At 32.0% G+C, this 24,249-nt stretch overlaps 1 protein-coding gene across 1 annotated transcript in view; it reads right to left on the bottom strand.

The window, feature by feature from the left end:
• Positions 1-24,249, bottom strand: part of LOC137933280 (uncharacterized) — a 35,990-nt gene that overhangs the window by 11,067 nt on the left and 674 nt on the right. The gene's annotated exons all lie outside the window — the stretch shown is intronic.

Genomic DNA, 24,249 nt, shown 5'->3' with positions numbered 1-24,249 from the left:
ATGATTATCTTATTTTAATGATTCTAATGAGGGCAGCGGGAGACCGATCATCCTGTCGATTGTTGGGAAAGGCGTATGCCTTGCAGTTTGCGTCTATCAGCTGATGTAATGCTGATGATATTTTAATCATTATCCTATTCCACTTCCAATCCTTCATTGCAATGGTGATCAATAAACCTTTTATTGACCATATACAAATTTGATTTCTTTTTTGATACCAGAAACAACGATGCATAAGAACACCTATATCAATAGGAAAGTAAACTAATTAAAAAAACTTATTAACATGCATTAACTATATTCTTTTAATATAAATAAATGTTTTAAGGTAAATACAGATTTGGTTATTAATAATTTATTTAATTAATGTTTAAAGAAAACTTACAGATTTTTTACAATTTGACAAGACAAGAAAAGACAGTATAAAATGAAAAGTTCGCTAATAAAAGCTTCTGTCGATAAATATAAAAATATAAACTAAAACTAACCCTTTCCTTATTGCAGTCCGTTCCTCCGAAGTGACGTTACTAAACCGAGCATGTGCGGCGCAAAATGTGCACATTGCATGTTCGAATTTTCTCATTTGTGTTATATATTATAGATTTTATTGCTATATTATTTAAAAATGACAGGATAATTCTTAGTACTTTATTTGGTTGTGATAAATCTTAAAACAGGGATCTACACATAAGGTCACATTACAAGATGGATGCCGGTTAACTCCGGCGCTGGCAACGAAAAGGTTAATGACCTTAATAAACTTTACATAGTGCTTTGGATTGAATTAATAACTAAAATAGAATGTTTGTCGGAAATTGCTATTAACATATTGACTGTAAAAATTTCCTTTAATAAATATAGTCAAAGTTTAGCAGGAAATGTCGTAGGAAACTAATTGGATTCCGACCAACTTTCTTTTGTATTGGCAATGATAATTATTAGCGGAAATCTAAGGAACGCAACCGGCGCGTTCGCAATTCCGTTAGCGAGTCGAATATTTCGTCACAGATATAAACCGGTTATAATTTCCGATACATCAAAACATGCTAAGTTTTGTTTATATTCAATTATGTTTAATACTCTTCGATATCTGTTCATTTATTTACATAAGATCATTTACAATGACCACATATGTACATCATGGCAAATGACAGTAGAATCTAATTTAATACATAAAATAATGAAATTCAAATTGAAGTTGCGAGGTTTCCGAACGCACCTGATACTGAAAAGTGCACTGTCACTTTTATAAAATCTTAAACACGATCTTATAAAAATTCACTCCCAAACTTTATTAGGACTTAAAAAGTCTTTCCCACTGTTATTGAATTATTCAATATAAATTTGATTAAATCTAATTGATTTGTTGATTTATTGGTCTGTCCCGTATTCACAAGACAAAGGTGGAAATATAATAGAGGTTGAGAAAAAGATAAAAAGCGGAACATCGCCTCTGTAATTGTAGATAAAACACGCCGCCACATATTTTTAACATTTGGCCACAAAAAGTCAGAAATATAAAAGTAATGTAAAATAAAAATTTAAACCAAAACATGGCTACGCATAGAAATTAAGATAAGAACAAATATGTCAAATTAAAAATAGAAAATTGTCAAATATTCGAAAACTAAAGGTAGTGACGAAAAAAGAGAGTGAATGTAAAAAGTGTAATGTTTTAAACAATGGAAGAAAGCAAATAAAAATTAAATGGAAAAATTATTGCACAAAAAGTTCTCTTTAATAGCTATAAGATAGGCCTCCTTTTGGAGGTATTTCTATTATTTCTTTTATTATATTGAGGGATGTATATCTAGGGGTTATAAAACAATATAATTTAGAGGCATTTCGTATATTGTAAAGAAATACGATATAGCCTACAAAATTATAATTTTATAAGCTCACATAAATAAATAATTTGTAATTCATATTAAAATATTAAATTTATATTAAACGTTGTAGTAAATAAATAATTTGTATAGATTACAGTTTTGGCGCCAAATTCGCACAAACGAAGTTAAGATGACGCAGCGATTACGCACAGATTATGTAAAGCCCGCTAACGTCTACACCTGTAACCTACTCCGTAAACACGCTAACACAGATTCTGTTATAATCTGTACTAAATATTTAGTTAACATTGTATTTTAAAACAAATAAATAAAATTCTGTTTCAATATTGAAAACATCTATATACAATAGCGTATTTATTAAAGAAGATATAAAATTCGTATGGCTTTTCACAACAGAGTAAATAGCAGGTAAAAAGAAGGTAAATAGTGTATTAGATAAGTTGACATAAATATTTTCTTATTAAAAAAAAAAAATACGGATGGAGTTACCACCCTAGCAATCTGTTCCTTGTTCGTGCAAGGAAAATGATAGTAAGGATGACCTAAATTGCATATGTTTACATGTATACCATGATCACTAACCAACCTAAACGCAAAGGCAGCGACCAGATTACTGATGGTGTCCGAATCGGCATTTGATTTAATTCAAACCCAAGATTAAATTCTCTCAAAACTATTAAGGCTGTAGTGGCAAGCAATACGAACCGTGAAGGCTACATACGTTAACAGGGGCATTTCTTGTAGTAATTAAGGTTACACGTGACCACTATAGCTGTTTAGGCTTGTAAGGCTGAAAGGATTTTTATTATAAAAAAAAACCGAAAAAAAGTCATGCGCATTTATTTTAATTTATATATATCTATATGTATAGAGGTGTAAAAACTTTAAAGGGGTAAATATATAGTTATTTATTAGCAAAAAGGTTTAAAGCTTTTACCTATTTTCAATCACTCTATACAGAGTGATCACTTTGAAATTCTACTGGAATATTACAAGTTAAATTTTGGCACAAAGCCAGCAGGAACAGATAGTAAACAATATAATAAAAGTCAATTTTAATATATTTCAACCATAATTTTGAAAACGCTTTTTCTTACTATATTATAAATTCTGAAAATATTGATTTATGCTACACCTGTATTACAAATTAATCGAGTGCGAATGAGTTACACATTTACCCCTTTAAAGCTTTTACATCTATAAACTATCAACCTGGATATTATCGTTATTTATATTGCGCCATGCGAACTTTTTTATTTAAATGATGTTGTGATCTGTGCAAACTGTCACGGATACTATGCGTGTATTTGTTTTAATCTGTGTTTAATTGACAGATGTAGCTTTATTTAACGCATTAAAAAAATTATCTGTTTCTATGATACAACATCAAAAACTAATTAATATATATTACACATAAAGTACCAGCAAAGTGTTTTATAGAAACGATTTCTCTCCGGGAAGCCGTAGAAAGGGCGGGGAAACCTCCGTATGTAGGGCTTGTGTGACGTACCAACGGCTCGAACATGTTCCGCATTAAAATTTAGAAAGTCAAGTTTTCAATTGCGTTTTCTTATCGTCCGTTGAAACGTATACAGTAGATGACTAAAATCAACCGGATCCTATCTTTCTTCAATATAAATACAATTGTCATACGGTTTTTTTTTTAATTTAAAAAGATACAGCTAAGGAGGTTACATTTTTACAATTAATAAACGTCAATTCTGACATAATATAAATAAGTATAATAAAATTATTACTATTAGGAATTAAGCGGTAAACGTAAAAATAACTGTTTGAAAAAATTATCAAGATACAATTCTCGCGAAAAACTTCCATTTTAAATGGAAATTTTTAAAGATGTCTTATATAATTCACACTTTGTGCATTAATTATTTAGGATTTCCATTGCTTAAAAATAAGTTTCCACAGGAAGGGCAGCAGCTGTCTCTGCCGTATCATAATGTACCTATGCCTTGTAGTGGGCGTTATATATCATTACATTGATTTATCATAAAATTTACCACTTAGGTTATAAAACTATTAAATAATGAAAAAGAACTTTAAATGTCGATTTTTCAGACGAGACTTTTGTATAATATTGTTTGAATAAAATTTAAAAATTACTAATATAACCTAAGCACGTACTAACTTAAGATATTTTTTTGTCAGAAGCAACGCTTCATTGTTTTATTGTAAAATCTGAAAAAATGTGTTAAATATATATATTTAAATAATATTTGGCTCATTTCTTATATGTCGATATTATATTTAAAAGAACATTTAGTTTGGAATACACTTCAGGTCTGTCACCAATTCTTGGCACAATTTGTCAGTGCATGCCAACCAGATATTGATGTTTTAAAATCGTTTCGTTTCAGTTGTGTTAAAGTAATTTTCCGTAATTAGTTTTTTTAGTTTTATGATTAAATATGAAATTTAAATAGCTTAATTATAATTTGTAACGAGTCCTGGATAGATTCGTCTATATTTAATGTACATAGTGTAATTGTAGATGACATATATATTTCAAATTGATACCTCGACAACATCTGTTTCGTCACATTCTTTTTTACCGTTAGCGTGATGGTATGACGTGACATAAATAACATGAAATACCCAGTTTCATTGTACTATAGTAACAGTTTTTATTTACAACCGTTGCTGGATTAAAATTTTTGATGGCATAATTTTTGAACACAATTATCTGTCAACTGTCAATTAAACTTCAACAGCCTGCGTGTCTGGTTTGTAAATATTCACATTATGCATTGATTTCGGCATAAAGATCGTTACAATCCCCCGGCCGGCACCAGCTTGCAAAACCAGAGGAAATCTAGCACAAGGACGTCGGACGCGCAATTATTCGTCGCCATATTGAAGTCGCCATTTTGGAATAATGCTCATCAGTTCTGTTTTATCTGCATTTTTATGAAGTGTAATTTAACTTTTTTTTAACGATGCGTTCTAATTAAACAGGACGACGATTAAATTATTTTCTAATAAATATTATACTCATGAAAGAATAAATATATTTATTTCAATGCGCATAAATAAATTATAAAAACTCTTCAATATAAAAAAAAAACTTCCGATGCTTCAGCTACGCACCGTTTAATCATCTGAATCCGTATTATTCGAAAAAAAAATATGCAAGTCATTTATAGTGATTCTTTTTCTTTATTGGAATTCGCTATTAAAAAATACATAAAATTTAATAATTTTTAATGGATTTATTACTGATTTCATTCTTATTTTTGTGGGGATATTCTTTTTTTTCATATTATCGCATTTTATGGTTGCCAATTCTAATATTTTTTACACTGTATTTATTAGAAAATAGGTTAATTTAGTCAGCATCTCATTCAAGCATCAGGGGAAGTAATATATCAATTGTCTGAGACATATGCTAAGACTTCGGATACAGGGAAGATCTTTCTTAACAGATTCAGCGCTGGAATTAAGAAGGACAAAACCATGTTTAAAGTAAGTGACTTATACAAGTACCATCGAAAGTCGTTCACCAAGCGAAAGATTCAAATAAAAATCATTATTTATTTCTTGATTTCTCATGAGAACTGATGGTGACTGTCGGAGCTGGGCGCTCGTGCTTTCGTCACTGGCGTGTCGTGGTCCATACGCTCCCTGCATGGGCACACTCGCCGCGGACTAATTTGTGGTCGATGTTATGCAATATGTCGACAAATATTTAGTAAAACAATTGTTGTCAACTTTTCCTTTGTTTAATATTCGTAATTTCTATTAACTACTCTATAATTATAAATATTGTTTTCACACGGTAATGGCATTTGCAATTGGAGGAAACAAGGCTCTGAAACTCTCTCAGTAAGCTTGGTTCGGGCCGCTTCATACTGTTATATTATCCTATCTTGAGGTCGTCAAGCTTTTTACTTTTGTGACCTGGTGCAAGGGCTCCCAAGGTCCATTAGGCTTGAGGTGTCTGGCCTTGATTCGATATCAGTTTAGCAGAGAGATGAGAGAGATGATTCTCGACTTGATTGCTATCTCTCTCACTCTCACCGGGCTAACATTACTACCGCTTCGGAAAGCGGTGTAAAATGAAGTTTCAGAAGAAGCTGAAATAACGATTCTATCTAAAATCACCGGCTCTAGTCGAGGGCAGCATATATTAATTGGCTGCGAATTGTTTTATACGTCATCTGTTTTAATATAGTCGTGTCGTCCGGAGATTTGAAAACGTGTTTATATCTTGGGACGGCATAGCGTTGGAGGGTTCCCTGCATTTAACTAGTTTGGATAGTTAGATGCAGTAACGTGTATGTATAAACATTCTTTCACTTATTTTTAGTAAGAACCGTTAAGTAATAATCAAGTTGTAACATAGTCAAGGTTAAGGTTAGTCGTTGGATGTCAGTAGCGCCAGACCGGTGCCAATTTTTAGGGGAGATTTACCTCCTTGCATTGGGCGTCTATCAGCCGTCATGATGGTAATGATTCACTGTTAACTGTATGAAAATAAGAAAACTTGTTGCAGAGAGCAGAGCTTAACTAAATGGTGATATATAGCATAATGTCGTCCGACCATGCGCAGACGCAAGCATCAATTGCCCATTGATCCAATCAGAGAGGCCCGAGCGCCCCTCGGTGACCCTCCCCCTCTCGCGCTTGATCCTTCTAGAACGGGCGCTAGGAATTGAACCGCGATTAGCTTTACAATGGGCTAACAATGTAAAAATTGCCATTCACACTATTAGGAAGCAGTGCTCTTTTAAAATATTATTCCGTTACGCAGAAACTGAAAACCGTTTCTTCCTGTTTATTTGCCTATGTTATGCATTTTTAAAGATATCCTTTAACTGACGTGTTTCGAAAGGATATATCAGGATCATCATCAACTTATTTTTAATTTATTAAAAGATGAATCATCAGATGAATTTAGTCAATTAATGTATTCACAATAAACAACAGTTACAGAAATATTTTTTCTGTTTCATTCATTCAAGACATAATAACGTGATTAGGTTGTAATTTACATTTATATATATATATATATATATATATATATATATATATATATATATATATATATATATATATATATATATTATGGTTATTATTGATATTAATACAGCTAAAGACCATTGATTTAGACGAAAAATCATCTGTCCTTTTCTACTGTTTTCCTTGCAAGTTTTTTATTTCTTTTATCTACCAAAAAGAACCACCTAAGCCTTTAAAATTCTTACATACCTCTTTGTGTCATACACAATTTTTACTCTTTCACTTTAATGAGTTAAACTTATCCCTTATCAACCGAATTGCCCACATGTGGGGCGTGGGTCGTACGTTGAGAAACACTGCTCTAAACCAACGTTACTCGTGCCTTAATTAAAATTAAAATTAAAAAAAATAATCAAAAGTGTCGAACAATTTATTTGTATAAAGATTTGATACAATTTTTTTATCGATAACGTCAATAAAACCACCCGTGAGAAATGTAACGGTTTTTGCTCCGGAAGCGGCATAGTGGTCGAGAAAGTGACCCACTCAGATTTATTAGAGTCCGTTTAGTAGCATTTGCAGCTATTAACTGAACGCGGGACTGGGCGACGTGTCATGGGAAGTGGGTTTTGCCTTGGTGCACTTCCCTTCTTCATGGAATAAATTACTGGAGTTTAAACTGCGTGTCATCTATCTAGATATCATACCAGTTGTAAATATAACCCAAGTTTATTGCGGGTTCTTTTTAGATTAGAACGCAATGAGATAGCTGGTTATTACAGGAGAACTCGATTTAATAAATCAAATGATGCCCTTCTGTCGTTCTCCTTTTATAACACAATACCATAAATGATCCAAGGCTGCCTCGACAAATTTAGTACTGCCAAAACTAAGTCCAATAAAACAAATAAAATATATTACATAGTTAAATAAACACAATGGTATGTCTAAACCGTTAACTAAGGTATCAAAAACAGCTTATATTTTATCACATGTATTGTTATATTAGTCATAGTACATTGTGTGTTCAATTTTTCAAATTATATACGTCAAAATATAACTAAACAGTTTTTATTGTACCGTTAACTGGCTGATTTTAAAATATTTAACTAAATAAAAATTTCAAAACCAAAAAATTAATTGTTTTACGCGTTTCCAACATGAAATAATAAATTTGAATGATAAAAATCCGTTTGAATTTAAAATTTTTAAATAAAAATTCGAAAAATTTGACATTTGAGAATCATTGCCGTATAAAAAATTCGAATAAAAATGTTTAGTTAATTAAATTTTAATTGTAATTGCACACTAATTGACAATAAACAAAATGACTTATTAAATATAATTTATTATAAAACAATTGCCATCTTTAAATTAAAGTGTTAATAGATTGAAATGAAAAACTGAAGTGATAATTAATTCATTGAAATAAACATTATATGGATTTCAATCCTTAATTATTTATTGTATGTTGTTAATAATTGAAGTGGAAAAATATATTTCAATAACAAAGTGTTAAGTGGCAGCCCTGAAGACACTGCAGACCTCTTTTCTGATTTGTAGATCACGTGCGCAGCGGCACGTGTTGCGTCGAAAAGAATGCGGTGAGATTCGCCTTTTAAATGGATAGATCTACGCAGGGAAGCCTCATACGATGAGACTTCACAAGTGCACCTTCTTCGCAATAAGCCGTGCAAAATATAAGGAAGAAACAATATTACACGTCTAAATCCAAAATTTCCTTCAGTTTTATTGACAGATGTATTTTTACTTACAGATTAATACTGCAATCATATAGACTTTGTTCATCATCATCATATCAGCCGACAGATCGTCGCCGCTACATCTAGTGCTGGTCTCACCCTTCATATTGCGTCTACCAGATCGTTCGAGAACTTTCCGTCTGTAACGGCCATCGGTTCAACGAGCGATGTGTCCCATCGACTACTACATCAGATGAGCAATTCTTCAAGTTCCGTCGGTGACATTTGTTCTTTCATCGTATTTCCTCATTTATAATTCGAAGCACGAAACGAAACTCCGAGTAATGTTCTCTCCATTGCTCTCTGTGTGGTTTTAAAGTAAAAGTAGATAATATTTGTGAAAGTAATTTATGAAAAAACATCATCGCAGTTTATTATTTTGTTATTGTACCTTCATTTTGTCAATCTATGTATTCCTGAAATCCAAAATTATCAAGGTGACAGTTAGAATTTGGCCACAAAAATGTCGTTCTATCGTTTGAAAAATGCGCCAAACAAAATATGAATTGGTAGCAAGCGTTTAAAAACATATTATAAATTTGCAATATTATCAAGCTACATTTATAATTAAATTAACTTTTTAAATTAACGTGTCTTGTGATACAATTATAATGGACATTAATAAATTCCACCAGCCAATTTGTTTTGATCACGACTAATGACGGACGAAATCCTTGAGAAAATAATCATAGTAGATATTCGCCTTTGACGTCTATAAAAAATTGCCATATTAAAAAAATACAATACTCAAAAATTTACTACAGATTATAAATATATGGGTAAGAAAGGTTAAATATTTGTTTTTAAGTTAACCGCTAACTAGAAACCCATTTGAATTTCATAAAAAAAGTTTCATTAAATTATACATGGAATGTATCTCAAATATTGTAAAAGTTACCACAAACCAAATATAAATTTGTTATGAAATCTCATCGAATCAAGAGGCGTTTGGAATAGGTTTTTAAATTGATGAATGCCTAAGGAAGTTCAATCTGATTCTAGTTTCCATCAAAGTTTGCTCTTCTGGTATTTTTCTTATACTTATACGAGTACGCTTTAAAAGATTATGTATGAATAATAGTGTGGAACTCTTCCAACACGCCGTAAATCTTAAAGGTAAAAAGGATACGTAATCCGAAGTAGAGCTATGTATATTCAATAGTATTAGCCCGCTGGCTTGTACAGTTTCATAAGAATTGAGTTCAGGGAACGGAAGGATCCGTTAACTTATCATTATATATTTCAAGATTACTCCATGTTAATTACAATTTGTAAAATACTACAAAATAACAAAAAATACTATGAAAACAATGTTTAACCGATTAAAATTACCAACCACAAGTCAAAAAGTATTTTATAGTGCTATCTTCCGACCGATGTAAATACAAAAAAATAAAATTTCTGCGGAATTTCCCTTTTAGATACGCTCCTGACGATAATGTAGCTTTGATATATAAAAAATGAATACTGGAATGATGATACAATTTATCCAGACAAAGGTTCACGACCTGAACGTATTTTATTATTTTATGAATGAACGCAGCCCCGCGTCCTTGCTCGCGGCGGACAATCGGGCAACACTAGCGACGCCATTGTGTCTTTTGTGGCGCGTAATGGTCGACCACACCGCCGCGGCGGGATATGGCGACGAATTCGAGATTGTCAATTACGTTGTAAGTATTATTTGCATATAGTCATCATCAGTTCAACATATATATATTCTTGATCAGAAACGTGTAGTTTAAATGTAATTTTATGTCCTAAATTAAAGACATATATGATAATTATTGTTTAAAATAATCCATGACAAAAATAACAACACGGTTCAAAAGAAATATTGGAAGACGATATAAATGGTGGTTACAAATAGTTTATGCGTTAAAATGTGGAAACAGTGAAGGCCTTTGGTCAAATTTAAGTTCACATATGGACTAAACATAGTAATTATGGAAATAGGAAAAACATAAGAATACTATTACTAAGTTTATTTATTTTTATTACTATCCATATAGAATAATTGAGGCGTATTAAAAACGGCTAAATGCGTTTGAATTTTTACAAAACAAAGCATCTTTCAAATATGGAATTTTTGAATGAAATTTGTGAAGGATGTAGCTGGTTTGAATGTTGAATGATTGAACGAACTGTTCACAACTTTAAAATGAAATTTGACATAATGTGGATTAAGCTGCTTTTGTTTGAATACGCCTCAATTTAAAGTGACAACTTCTATAAAAAAGAAGAATGTCAAGAGTCCAACTTGGTAAAAACTAGAAACAGATATAATATATACCTCAATTGATATTAATTAAGAATTAAGATTTTATATTTGAAATATTGATTAATTGTAATATCAAAAATCGATTTTAACAGATAAATTCAAGATATTTAATCTGTTGATTATTTAAAGAAAAACAAACTAAATATCAAGACGTGATTTACTCGCGAAGTTCACAGGTAAGCAAATTCTTATCTACCGCACACTACAAACATATCAAGCATCAGGCGAGGTTGTAATTTGACACGAAATGTTATCGCACTACCTTTGAGCTCAAGTTCAATTCAAGTTGTTCATCTACTAAAATCACGTAGCGAGCGACAGAGAAAGCTGCATAGTCTCCAAGGGCTCCTGAGCTAAAAATTAATCTTAAAACGAACTGGATTCGTAAGGCTGAAATGTAATGTTGGTGACGGTATGGGAAGAAACAGTGGAGGTCAGAAACCCTTACAGTCGAAAAGATGACCTCGGAACAGCAGCTGGAATGAACGAGCAGACAACAGGATGGAAGGCATTTCGTAAGGACAATATCCTATAGTGAATCAGAGGACAAATATATGGAAATGTTGGTACCAAATCATGTAGAAATTATGTAGGCGGCTTGTTATGCAGGCTTCAAGGTGTTGGAAGGGAATTCTCTCTCTTTCTCTCTATCCAAAAATCAACGGTTACAAAGATATCAAAGATTTAGTTTTTTACGTAAATACTCGTTGAAGAGAAAAAAAATAATAATAAAATGAATAATTTGTATTGCAATATCATTTCAAAACCTTAATGAATTATTTAAAGCCAGCAAAAAGTCAACTTCGTAGTTTAAATACAAAGATATAAGAAAAAAGTTTAGCAAATTTTTATTCAATTATATTTTATACGATGATATAAAATATGTGTATAAATCGCATAAATTACTCATTTTAATAGCTTTCTAATGACAAAAAGTCTCTATCTAACAGTACAGTACCCGGCGATTAATATTGCACGTCGACCTTTGGAAAGAGACAATCGGCAAATTTCGGTTTCGTAGAGCGTTATCTCTGTCGCACGAAATACAACGACTGACAAAACGTCACATAGGTAGTGTGGGACAGAGGTAGTGAAATTAGCCGATTGTCTCTTTTCAAAAGTCGATGTGTAATTTCTATCGCCAGGTACTGTACTACATGTTTTAAAAATCCGTCTATTTTTTTGGTATCTATATTGAAATAATTTATATAAACAAAAAACATAAATGAGTGCTTGATTTTCGGGATACAATTTTATATGTTATAATAGACTCTTTGGGCGTTTATTATATATGATTGGCATTGCTAACAAACGAGGTTCTAGAGGATGGGCAGCAGCGTCCTCTGCTTACCATAATACCAAACTGTGATCGCCAGCCTGTCTGTCAATTTATTCAACATTGGAACTTTTAACATAACTCTTACTGATCGTCAACTGTTTTTTTATTTTATTTTTACTCTACTATGCTTCCTGCTTCTTCCCCACAATAATATATATATATATATATATATATATATAGAGGCAGGAAGAAACTCCACTAAAGCACATCTTTTAATATTTTAACAACACAAGAAGAAGCCCATGGCTTGCAGTGGGCGTCTTTATAGAATATGCTCATGCTGAATCGACAATGACGTCATAAATATTTAACTTTGACTATTTTTTTCAACTATTAGCGTTTCTTTTTCTTTCATATGGCATTTAAGGGAATATATAAAATAGTAATTTTAAAAAATATATAAAATAGTTAATTTATTTCCCGTATTACTTTATCTTCTTCTCTAGCAAATTATTTACGTGTTCGTGGAACCTTCTAGATTTTTGAATAGAATACGTAACTATTTTTCTGATCATCTCTCAAGGCGACGAGCTCTGACAAGGTCCGCACAGAATTTCAAGTAGAAAAATCCTTGGCGGGCTTTGTTATGGATTGTCGGATTGTTTGCCTTCAGTTAATTCAAGTTATTTATTTTATTTTTTCATCATTACTATACATTAGTCCAATGAAAAGACTCTCTGTTACATCGTATCGTCATTCTACTTTTTTTTTTCAGGTTTAAACAGACAAATAAGGCCTGTTACTATCTTATATATTTAAACTACCCGTTGCAAAATCTTGTTGCTTTAAATTTATTTAGTTACAAGTGTAAAATCTTTGAAAGACTGAATTTTTAGCTGATTTATTGTCAATTAATGTGTGGCGTTCATTAGAACGCATCCAAATTTATTATCTATGAACGCATCTGTTTTTGCATGCCTCTTACTCGACACAACTCGCTGTCTCTGACGCGCCGCGCTACCGAGCGGACGTGTCGCTTCAACCTCTGTTCAACAAAGGAATACTTGTAACTGAGATTGAGATTTATTGTTCTGTGATATTATAAGTTTAACTATCCGGCAAGTGCTTTTCTTTACATCGAATTATCTATTATGGGACCTATACTAACGACCACCCCTCAAATGCAAGACTACCAAATGTATATAGTTCACACTTTATGCATTAATTATATAGTATTGCCACTGCTCACAAACAAGGCTCCAGAGGACGTGCAGAAGCGTCCTCTGCGTATCATAATACCACATTGCGATTGCCAACCCGCCTGCCATGTGTGGCGATTATAGTATATCCCTCATAGGTTAGAAAAAGGCCTAGAAAGCCTTACAATGAGTGTAGTACACGACAAACTTACATATTGAAATTATTGATCGTTTCTTATCTGTACCTTTGTCCTGTCAAAAGCTATTGGCTTATCGCATTACACTAGACTTTCAGTGTTCACGTTATACAGTTATTGGAATTAGTTGTGAAAACTTGAAAGGTTTTGCTGATCAATTTGTCTTTTACCAATAATCTTGTATATACAAATCAAACACTATCGTATAAAAGCATTGTGATCGTGGTTTTAAATTTAAAATGTTTTATTTAGTTCGACCCGTACGGAATATATTTGGATCAAAATTAGAAATTGAAATTTAAGCACCTTCTCGTTGTCAGATTAATCTGAAATTTGGTACACACATTTAATTTAGATGACAATACAATATAATAAAACCAATAACGGATTACGTATTTTTCCTTAACCCCCTCAATATGGGTATCAAATGAAAGGGCTACACTAGTAAAACACGATGATTATGTCAAAATTTAAAATTCAAGATGGACGCCGTTCCAATATGGCGGACTAGGTACATATTTTTCCACAACCATTACAATATGGATATCAAAAAACCGTTTATCTTAAAAGTTTTTTTAAATTTATTTTATTATAAATCAATAGCCGCTCCGGCAGCTTTGCTTATCAATTTGTCTTTTACCAATAATCGTATAAAGGCATTGTGATCGTGTTTCCAAATTTAAAATGTCACTGAATGGTTTAAATATAGTATTTTTTATAAATCAATAGCCGCTCCGGCAGCACGTTATCGTGTGTTGGCTATGAATAATCAATTTGAACATCAAAGCGTATTGTCCAACGTAAAGTTTCAACAGTCATTATATTGTCAACTTATTTTATGTTTCTATGCCATTTTGTCTTTTTTTTAACTTGAACTTTCTACAAAGTATTAGGAAACTACAAAAATAAATGTAAGTGATGACATATATTGGTAGGAATTTTCAGTTAATAATATATCATATCTGCTGAATATAACACTTCTCCAGAGACTCACAAGTGGACCTGTAGCCTGTGTTGATGATTTAAGTTGATATTACAAATCTAGTTGACAGTAGACTAATATGTAACAATAGACTGACAGAACAAAAACAATTATGTAAAACCGCAAACTGTCAATATAAAAACTATAAAAAACGATAAAAAATATAAAGAGGTTCTAAATGCCCAAATCGCCAAAGCCTACATCCAGAGTCTTTTGGCAAAAAATAAAAGTAATGTAATATACTGAATATATAATTTATTCTTATCTAAAAAGACAATATTGCTGTACAATTAAAAACATACTGAATCTAATTTTTTTTTATTTCCCGTTAATAAAAATTATCATTTTCTGGCTAGTAAAAAATGACTCATCTGCGTTTTTGGACACCTGTATGTCGTCATCCAAGGGGAGGACGGCTGCAAGTGCTATTTTAGTCTCTACTTTGCAGTACTATCTGTATTGTCTCCCTAGAAGCAATAGTTTGCGGCTGATGGTAGAGAACCTGGTAGTAACCTTGAGTTCCATGTGTACAGAAACACAAGTTCTTCGCTCTGTTCATCTAACCACAACTTTTTCTTCTGAACAGATAGTTTTATATATATCATAAACTAAATGTGTCTCTTGGGATTTAAATCCGCGATATATTATGATTTCACATTTTTAAACACCAGGCTACAGCCAATTATCATCATCATCAAGATAGAGGCTTTCTCCAAAGATCACCACGATCACCGGTGTTACGCTGAACGTATCCAACGGCATGCCGTAACCTTGACTTACCTTGACTCCAGCTAACGTAATTACTTAATATAATAATATTAAACCGGCAATATAGTAAAGACCAAAACAAATGAATAAATAATAATAATATATAACAAAATCTATTCTGATAAAAAATAAGTAAATTTAAACCATATTCATTAAAAAAGAAACAACATGTAACATTCAATGACATAAGGAAAAATAGAAAATATATTTAAAAAGTCAAAGGTAATGGTACCATGGAGCCAGCGAAATAAAAAAAAAATTGTTGCACGTGCTGCAAGAAAGTTACTGTATCATTACTTTCCACGGCGTTACAGCGTAAACAACGAACTGCTTTCACTTTCACTATCGCAGATCATGACTAGTGACGTCTTGCATGTGTCGAATCGTCGAGGCCGGCCAGTTGAGGAAAATGGCCTCACGTCGTTTTGTTGAATTCAACGAGTCTCAACAGAACAATGGTAAACATAATCCCGAAAATTCGCGTCATTCTTTTCAGTCAAGATTCAAATACAAGATACAACAGATAAAAACAGACAATAAAAAGTTTTAACGGTGAATACATAGCTTGTTTACTGTGAATTGGCATGTCATTGGCAATATAGTACTCTCTCTACAAAAATCAATGGTTTCAGAAATAATTAATGTTAATAAAAACAACGGTAAAAATTAGGATAATTACATATAACAATCAATTATTATTAATTAATTATCTGTCAATGCAGATTAAACTTCCAAAGTTATAAGACTTTCGCATTCTAATAGAATAATAAGTTAATGTAACATATTTCTAAATGATCACTTTATATAGAATGATCGAAATAGGTGCCTTAAAGATTTTTCTGACCAGTAAGCTATATGTAGATACCTTAAAAGCCTTTACGTGAGTAACTAATCACGCTGTATATGAAAAATAATTTCTCATTCTCTTGACGCCATAATTTGGAAAATGAATGATTCCATTTATGTTTTTAAGTGTCCTAATACTTTATGAATATCAATAAATTGGATTGAAACTTCCGAAAACATACTGAATATTGAAACTTCGCGCATTTGACAGTTAGTTATGCGAATTACGAATCTTATTTCTTTCGTTCGTGCTACACGGCAATAAATTCTATATAACCAACAACCGTTGTAACCTGTTGATGTTTTGTGTACAATAGAGAGTATTACATATTATAAAAAAACTAGTAATATTCCAGTTATTTAACTAATATTCAATACCGCGCGGGATATCGCGTGAACGACAATGAGCATTACAAGTTACGCTGATCGTGTAACAACACAACATGAGTCAACACGTATGCTTATGTAGAGGTCATGTTATTCAATCCATAATAATGAAAATCGATTTTACTACTTTATATCGTATTCCGGAATGGATTGCGGTGGTGGGTCAAGGCATTTGTAATGCTGTAAATAGAGTAGCAACTATCGATTCGTTGGAATGGAATAAAAAGATTAAGTCCGTAATGATTTAAAACAAAACAAAAACCGTTAAAACTATTTGAGTGTCTCTTGTACTCGATTATTACAATCGTAAGGGTATCTAGAATTATTATTTATTTTATAAATAATAATTCTAGATTCCCTTATATTATTAGATTTATTAGAAATATTATTTATTTTCATTATATTGTTTACGGTTCAGACTACTTGTTTGTGGGTCGAGTGATCAGTGTCGGTAAAAAAAGCAAAATCTTTGACAGGTTTCAAATGGCTACTAAAACTTACTTAATTGTACTTCTATTTATAATTATGTACGTCTTGTCGTTTTCTATTGTTCTTCGTTAATGTGACGATTCTACCACGCGGTACCCCTTTTATACGTTTGTGCAGGGAAACTTTTAGCGCCACCTATCGACGTCGGCTGAAACTTCTGAGTTCCGACATATAAATATCATATTTTAACTGTGAAGACTATATATCATGAGGATAATGATCTCATCATAAAAAAGTTCCGGGCGTAAAAGTAATTTTTGTCTTTAATAATATTATTCTTTAACATTTCATGACATATAAGCTGAGCATTTTATTTTAATTTAATGTATGCTGTGTCTACTTTAACTTAAGGTAAACATTGAACACCAATACCTCACTTTGCGTCTTTGTTACGTTCCAAAACAACACGACGCAAATTGAAACACCGCAAAGTGAATTAAGATTTTCTATAGCAAACCATGTAAAAATCGATGTCGACCGAGTTCCAGGGTCACGAAATTGAAAAAAGTAAACATTTAAAAAACAAAAATAATATAACTCTGCCAATAAATAAATTGGAATAATACTTTTATATATAAATTAACCTTTTTTATAACCAGAAACAACACGTAAAAATTTATATATATTTATTATTCCCTTTTAAAAAAGCACAACACACTACATTACAACACACTACTTAATTATAACTGATCTCTTAAAATTAGCAAAACAAAGTGAAAATAAAACTGTATATATAAACTGCGTTGATTCTTAGTCAGAAAGGAAATCCCCGAGTTTTGATAGCATGGCGCAATAAAAAACCAAACTGTTGCCATCTTTTAGAAAAAAAAAAGTTTCAAAAAAAAAATTAAACACTCGAACCCAAAACAACGCAACCTCGAAAATCTAACGACGCACAGTGAAAATTAGTACTAATTAAGCAGCGACGCAACTTCGAAAAAAAAACGCAAAACGAAACGACGCAAAGCAAGGTATTGGTGCATTGTAATGTAAATTTTTTTGGTATTAGTTAAAAATAAAAATACAATACAATTACAGCACGTAGTTTTTTATGATATACATTTATATCTGTATAAGTAGTGTATATTTACTAAATTGCGATCATCGAGTGGTTGTCTGAAATAATTCGCAGTTACAATAACCCAGCCCTTTGTACTTTATATTTTGACTATTTTAATGAATAAATTAATTTTTCAACATAAACTTTGTTTCTGAACTGATATGAATGTCAATGACATTTGTCATTTTAAAGAACGTGTCAGATGTCAAATGGCAACTGACACAAATTTATTGCGAACCAAATGGTTTTGAATGAAATTTGGTTCAGATCGCATGATGACTCGTTATTCAATTGTCAATTTGCCTCCCCGATCAAACTAATAACTATATCCATGACGCGAGATAGAACTAGTACTGAAACGTGGTATGCTCTTATATCTGGCTTCATTTGAAAGCTTGAAGTTGCTAAATGAACCATGGAGAGATCTATGCTTGAAATTTCTTTACGAGATCGAATTTGGAACAAAGACATCCGTAGACGAATGAAAGTAATATATATATAGTTCAGCGGATTGGCGAATTAAAAGTGTAATTGGCAGGCCAGCTAGCGCGCAAAAATAATAGTAGCAACGGCTGAAATATTATTAACTATTACAATAGGTTATAGTAATAAAATAAAATAAAATATACAGTTGTACGACCAAAACAACACATCAGTCCAATACCGAAGTTATAAGTAATATAAGTATATTCTGAACACTTCCAGTTTTCATAAAGTTCAGGGTTGAATTTTCTTGTTTATTTATACTCGTGAATAACATTTAAACCACACAAGATAACTTATATTTTAAATTAAGATTACAATTACTTATTTAAAGTTAGATATTTTGAAAAAAATATAGTATTATTATATATAATTCAATTTCTATATCTTAGATCACCCTACCTGGCGAATGCTGGTATTGAGGTCCCAGAGATGAGAAGCTTATCAATTCACTACCGGAAAGTAAATTATATATTACATAAGATAGTAGAGATATCGGGAGTGAAATACTCCAGGTCGACCTCTTTTTTACTCTATAGCAGCCTTTTTTTTCAGATATATGAAGAGATAAAAAGATAAAATTTATTTATTCAAAAATGCAACTTTTAACAGAACTCTTGTTGATTGTCAACTTACTTATCTATTTAACTTATTTATCTATTTTATTTTCGACTCTACTCTGCTTCTCAAGGTATTACAGCTGTGGAGAACTTGGTAGAAATTCTACAATAACACACCTTTTAATAAAATTTAACAATTCAGACTTATAAATATACACTTTATCATAAGCAGCCTAAATGAAATCAAAATAATCAGGCGACGTCACTGACAAGGATTAGTCATTTAAATATTCGCTTGTTGAATAATAAGCCTTTTCCGTCTATATACTTTTTCAAAAATATTTTTCGGATTTTTACTTAAAAATCGGATTCCGTTTATTATAAATGAATCAGAGACTTTTTAACGCACAATTTACTTCGTTTTTGAAATATCATTTGCGTATAAATAAGAGATAAATAAGATCATATCACTTGAGATATCTTATTTAAATTATGTTGCTTATTTAGGATATTGACTTCATCCAATGACGACACTAAAATCATAGCTTTATAGGTTTTTTACGCGAAATAGAACAACGGTGGAATACATCAGTGTCGGTATGTAACTTGCGTTACTTATTTGGCAGCAGAAAGCAAGTATATATGAAGCAGTCTTCGGCTGCGTTCGTTAGAATGTTAATGCAGTTGTGCAATTGATTAAAATTCTCTGTCGCTTTGGACGCGTCCACACTTATGAAATAGTCTAATTTAATTAAAAATAAAAAGAAAAACCATGTACGTGTTCGATGTATACGTTACTCCTGGTTCGGCTTAACACTTGTAGTGTTGAAACGAATTCGTGGATTTTAAATGAAAATTATATTACAACTTGACATGTTATCCTTTTGAGCAGCAGTAGACAGTAGACTGAGATTTTTTTTTCTCTCGTACCCCTATTTATGGTGGGATAGGGTCTTTATTAGCATTTAATTTATTCACTTAATTATTTTATTTTCATTCTCTTCTCTTTCATTCTGTTCTTTTATACCACAATTCTGTTTTCTTTCCCTTTTGCTCTGTTTTACCATTCTTTCATCCTCTTTTCATTTTACATTTTCTTAATTTCTCGTTTTGTTGTATCACATTTTTATCTTTATCTTTATCACAGTTTAATATTATTTATTTTTACATATCTTTTTTGTTTAGTAGACTGAGATTCCCGGCTTACAATTTTAAATAAATAAAATTTTTACATTAATTTATTGCCTCTGCTCACAAATAAATTTCCTGAGGATAGCACTGCAATCGCGAACCTGCCTGCCATTTCATTCAACATTGGAACTTTTACAATACTCTTACTGATCATCAACTGTTTTTTAATCTTTTTTATTTTTGACTCTACTTTGCTTCGATTGCCAACCCTCCGGCCAAATGTGGCGATTATGATAAATCCCACCATAGATGTCCTTGGGGGGGGACCTATGAATTGCAGGAGGCGTCTATGGGCTGAAAGGATGTTATGGTTTATTTCTAGATTATAGGGTTGATCAAGTAAATTCACAACAATGAGTAGAAGTGTAAATCTTAGAGTTCTCAAATAAAAGTCGATGGACGTCCACTGTTGGACACAGACCTGCTCCATACTTCATAGTGACATGACGCAAGACTCCGAGAGGGCACCTTGGCTCCGGCTGCCTCTCTATACACGTTATACATTCCGTATCAAGGGCGCAACAAAGAATTGATCGTTGACTTGGTCAGTTGCTATTGTCTAGCTAACATAACTACCACTTTGGAAAGCGTAAGCGCTGAGAAAAGTGTGACATAAGAAATCTATACAATGTATATTTTAAATCAACAAGCTTTAATAAAAGGTTATAACGGACACTTATTTTAAATTAACACCAACAGAATCCTGTGAAACAATACAGAAGTTGCGATGCGCTTTTCAAGTGCGAACAATTGCGTTGTTTGGCAACATTTTAAAATGTCTGGACTTCCCCGCTGACGAATGGAAGCTTACTTGTCGACGCCGAACACCTAGTTAATATTTTCATCTCGTCAACCGCAATTATATCTAACAATTATCTTAAAAATTTGTAAATTTAGCACCGAAATCTAGCATTGCACTTAAATGGCCCAGAACAAAAGCGCTAAATTCGCGTCGAATCCATTTTAGAATTGATCCCCTTACTAATTAAATTGCATTAGCCCCACGTTAGAAAAAACTGGGATAAGCCGTACCTTTGCTTCAGATCGACGCTACGTTTTATTGTCCTGGTGTGTTTATTTTGTGAAGGTACCTATTACTAACAAATTAGTATGTTAAGTGAGATTTATTACCGTAAAAATAAAAAAAAAAACAATAAAAGAACAACTGTCAACTATCAAGTTAATAATAAACAGTTCCGCGAAGTTAATTTGGAAAATTTTAGATTCCCGAAGGCTTAATGGCTGAGAAAAAAGTTTAACATTAATTTCCGTTGATCACTACGTGTTCCCATCATTCATTATTATGAACTAGACGCCTGCAACCCTCGACGGTCATGAGTCAGAATGGCGGATAATTGCCCCGAGGCCCGCGTGCCCGACGAACATGTGACAAATATTTACGAGGTGAAAAAGGATGTACAGGAAAAGACATTTCTCCGCAAAAAACTTTAAGCTTTCACACCTATTTTTTATCATCCCGTATAAAGCGATCATTGTTAAATACGGTACAATGTATTTTTTTTTAATATAACAGGCCAATAACTTGTAGCAGTACAAAGTCATCACATACAGATAATAATCAAAAAAAATAATATTAACGTAACGTTCAAACGTTTCATGCCCATGTTTTTTGTTGTGTGGGAAATTAACATTCACCTCTTTAAATTTTTTACAAATACAAACTTATTCTTGTATATCGTCTGGTACACCACGGAGCGTTTGTAGAAATCAAAGAGTAGCTTTTAAAATAGTATAAAATCTATACAAATGCCAAATCGAGTTTCACGGTGTAGCCTTCAAGTTTAATAACTAAAAAATAACCTTATAGACAAAGCGCCTTTATTGTTCTGCCACCTGCAGTACGCGAAATCTGAAAGTAACACTAAATAAACAGTGACAGTGACAGGCTATTCGTAAAAATAAAATAAAGGATCAGCTAATTTATAGTACTTTCTTTTTCTTCTCATTTGTCTCATTTGTGAAGATCATCAGTCTTGAAACTCAAACCTAACCTAACCTAACCTAACCAAAACAGGATCGACAACTAGCTCTTTAGACGTATGTTATCCTATCGCAGAATATACTAAATAATAATTTTTTTCTTTCAACATTATAAATTGCATGTACAATATTGAAATACTAAAACGTAACGAGGACTGTATTTTCTTTCGTCACTTATGGACAAGTTCCACACTAAAAAATTTTGAAGCTAACGCCCGTAAACTTTAACCAAAGCAGATAACAGATTTGCTGTCGTGCCTCGCAGCTGGGAGAAGAAAGATCCGTATCAAATAGCGGCAACTCTCTCCCAACTGTCTGCGTTTAGTTAAAACGAAAGATAAATACTGTAAAAAAAAAACACCAGCGATACAAATTAAAATTAATAAAAAAAAAACACATAACAGAACACACGGCCTTTGGAGTTTTATTTTATTTAGTAGAAACTAAAATTCTCCAGACATTAACGTCCCTGCCTTTGCTATGACAATTACATTTAATTTTTCCAAAAAAAAAAATTTTTTTGTTCGTCATTTTGCATATTACAACTAAATTGAAGTCAACTATTTTTTTTAAAATCTTTTGTGTCTTGTTTATTTTTAACAACGCCACAAAAACTTTCATTTTTTTGAAATTACGGCTCGTGCGACCACTTCCCGATCCCTGCTCCATATTGCAATCATCAGGTCGTGCGCCAATATCTGTGCGGTTGCCGTATTGACCACATCGATGAACCTTGCGATCGCATCTTGAGTCTCGTCTGTGCAATACACGCACGAGTTCGTGTGACGTGATATTACTACCGCCGCATGATGGACACTGTTATATAGCCCGAGGGTCAATGATGATCACCTCGCTCTTTAGCCCCTGAGCCTCTTAGATGGTGAGCGGCCTTCAGAAATTAGATCTTTTTTTAACAGAGACGTAGTCTAGGTGTTTGCCTATAATATTTAAAAAAGCACTGAGGTTCTAAATAAAGGCCTCTGTGAATATCTATACTTTTGCGACCAGCGATTTTTCAATAGCGTTAAATAATTAAAAGCTCTTAATATTAAAATATATAATATATTTAATATTAATATAAATATATTTATAATAATATTAAAATTCTTTTGCAGCCATAAACGATATTTAAACATTAATAAGCTTTCAAAATGTACGAGAACCAACCGTCACATTTATGCATTTAGTACAGATACTATATGTCATGTAGTTAAAATTTTAAATTTCAAATAGTACATTTTTAAATTCAAATTATTACATAACGCTAGTACAAACAACGTAAATTACCGTAATAACTTGCTAACATTGTTCGATTGACTGCGTTCGTTTATCTACATTAAAACGCAATTACTGAATTCTTGGGATATTTCTTGATGACAAAATGCATTCGTAAAAATTATTAACAAGCTCCGTTTACTGGCAGAATATGGTTAATTATAATTTTTTATCTATACCTTTAATTATTATATACGGCAAAATATTTTGTTTAAATTATATAAAAAATTTTAGTTGGTTAAATAAAAATTGTTGAAGGTTAAGATTTGAAAAGATATTTTCGTACAATACAAAGACATTTTCCCGCCATTTCTGACGTATGCGCGTGCAATATTAATTTTCCAATCAATGGTCAAAGGCATCGACGTCGCTAGGCAATAATTTAAATTAATCGCAATTGACTAACAGATTGACACTTCGCGACTGTCGTGTAGTCACAATGGCCTGTTTAGACCGCCAGATCTAGATTCTTTATTCGTCTAAATTATTTGCTACTTAAAAAACAAATTGCATGATGTAACAAAAATAGTAAATTTTTTTAGACTTATTTGTTCTGCGTTTATGAAGTAACTCGACGTTGTAAGTGAACTTGAATAATCTACATTTTTTATGTAATCTAAGAAATTTTTCCGGTCTTTTCGTAGTGAAAAGTTATGTC

This window comes from Battus philenor, unplaced genomic scaffold (assembly GCF_028537555.1).
Source record: "Battus philenor isolate CCGP_79_NKW_IND1 unplaced genomic scaffold, ilBatPhil1.0.hap1 SCAF_13, whole genome shotgun sequence".
Lineage (NCBI taxonomy): Eukaryota > Metazoa > Arthropoda > Insecta > Lepidoptera > Papilionidae > Battus > Battus philenor.
This window is presented reverse-complemented; position numbering and strand designations above follow the sequence as displayed.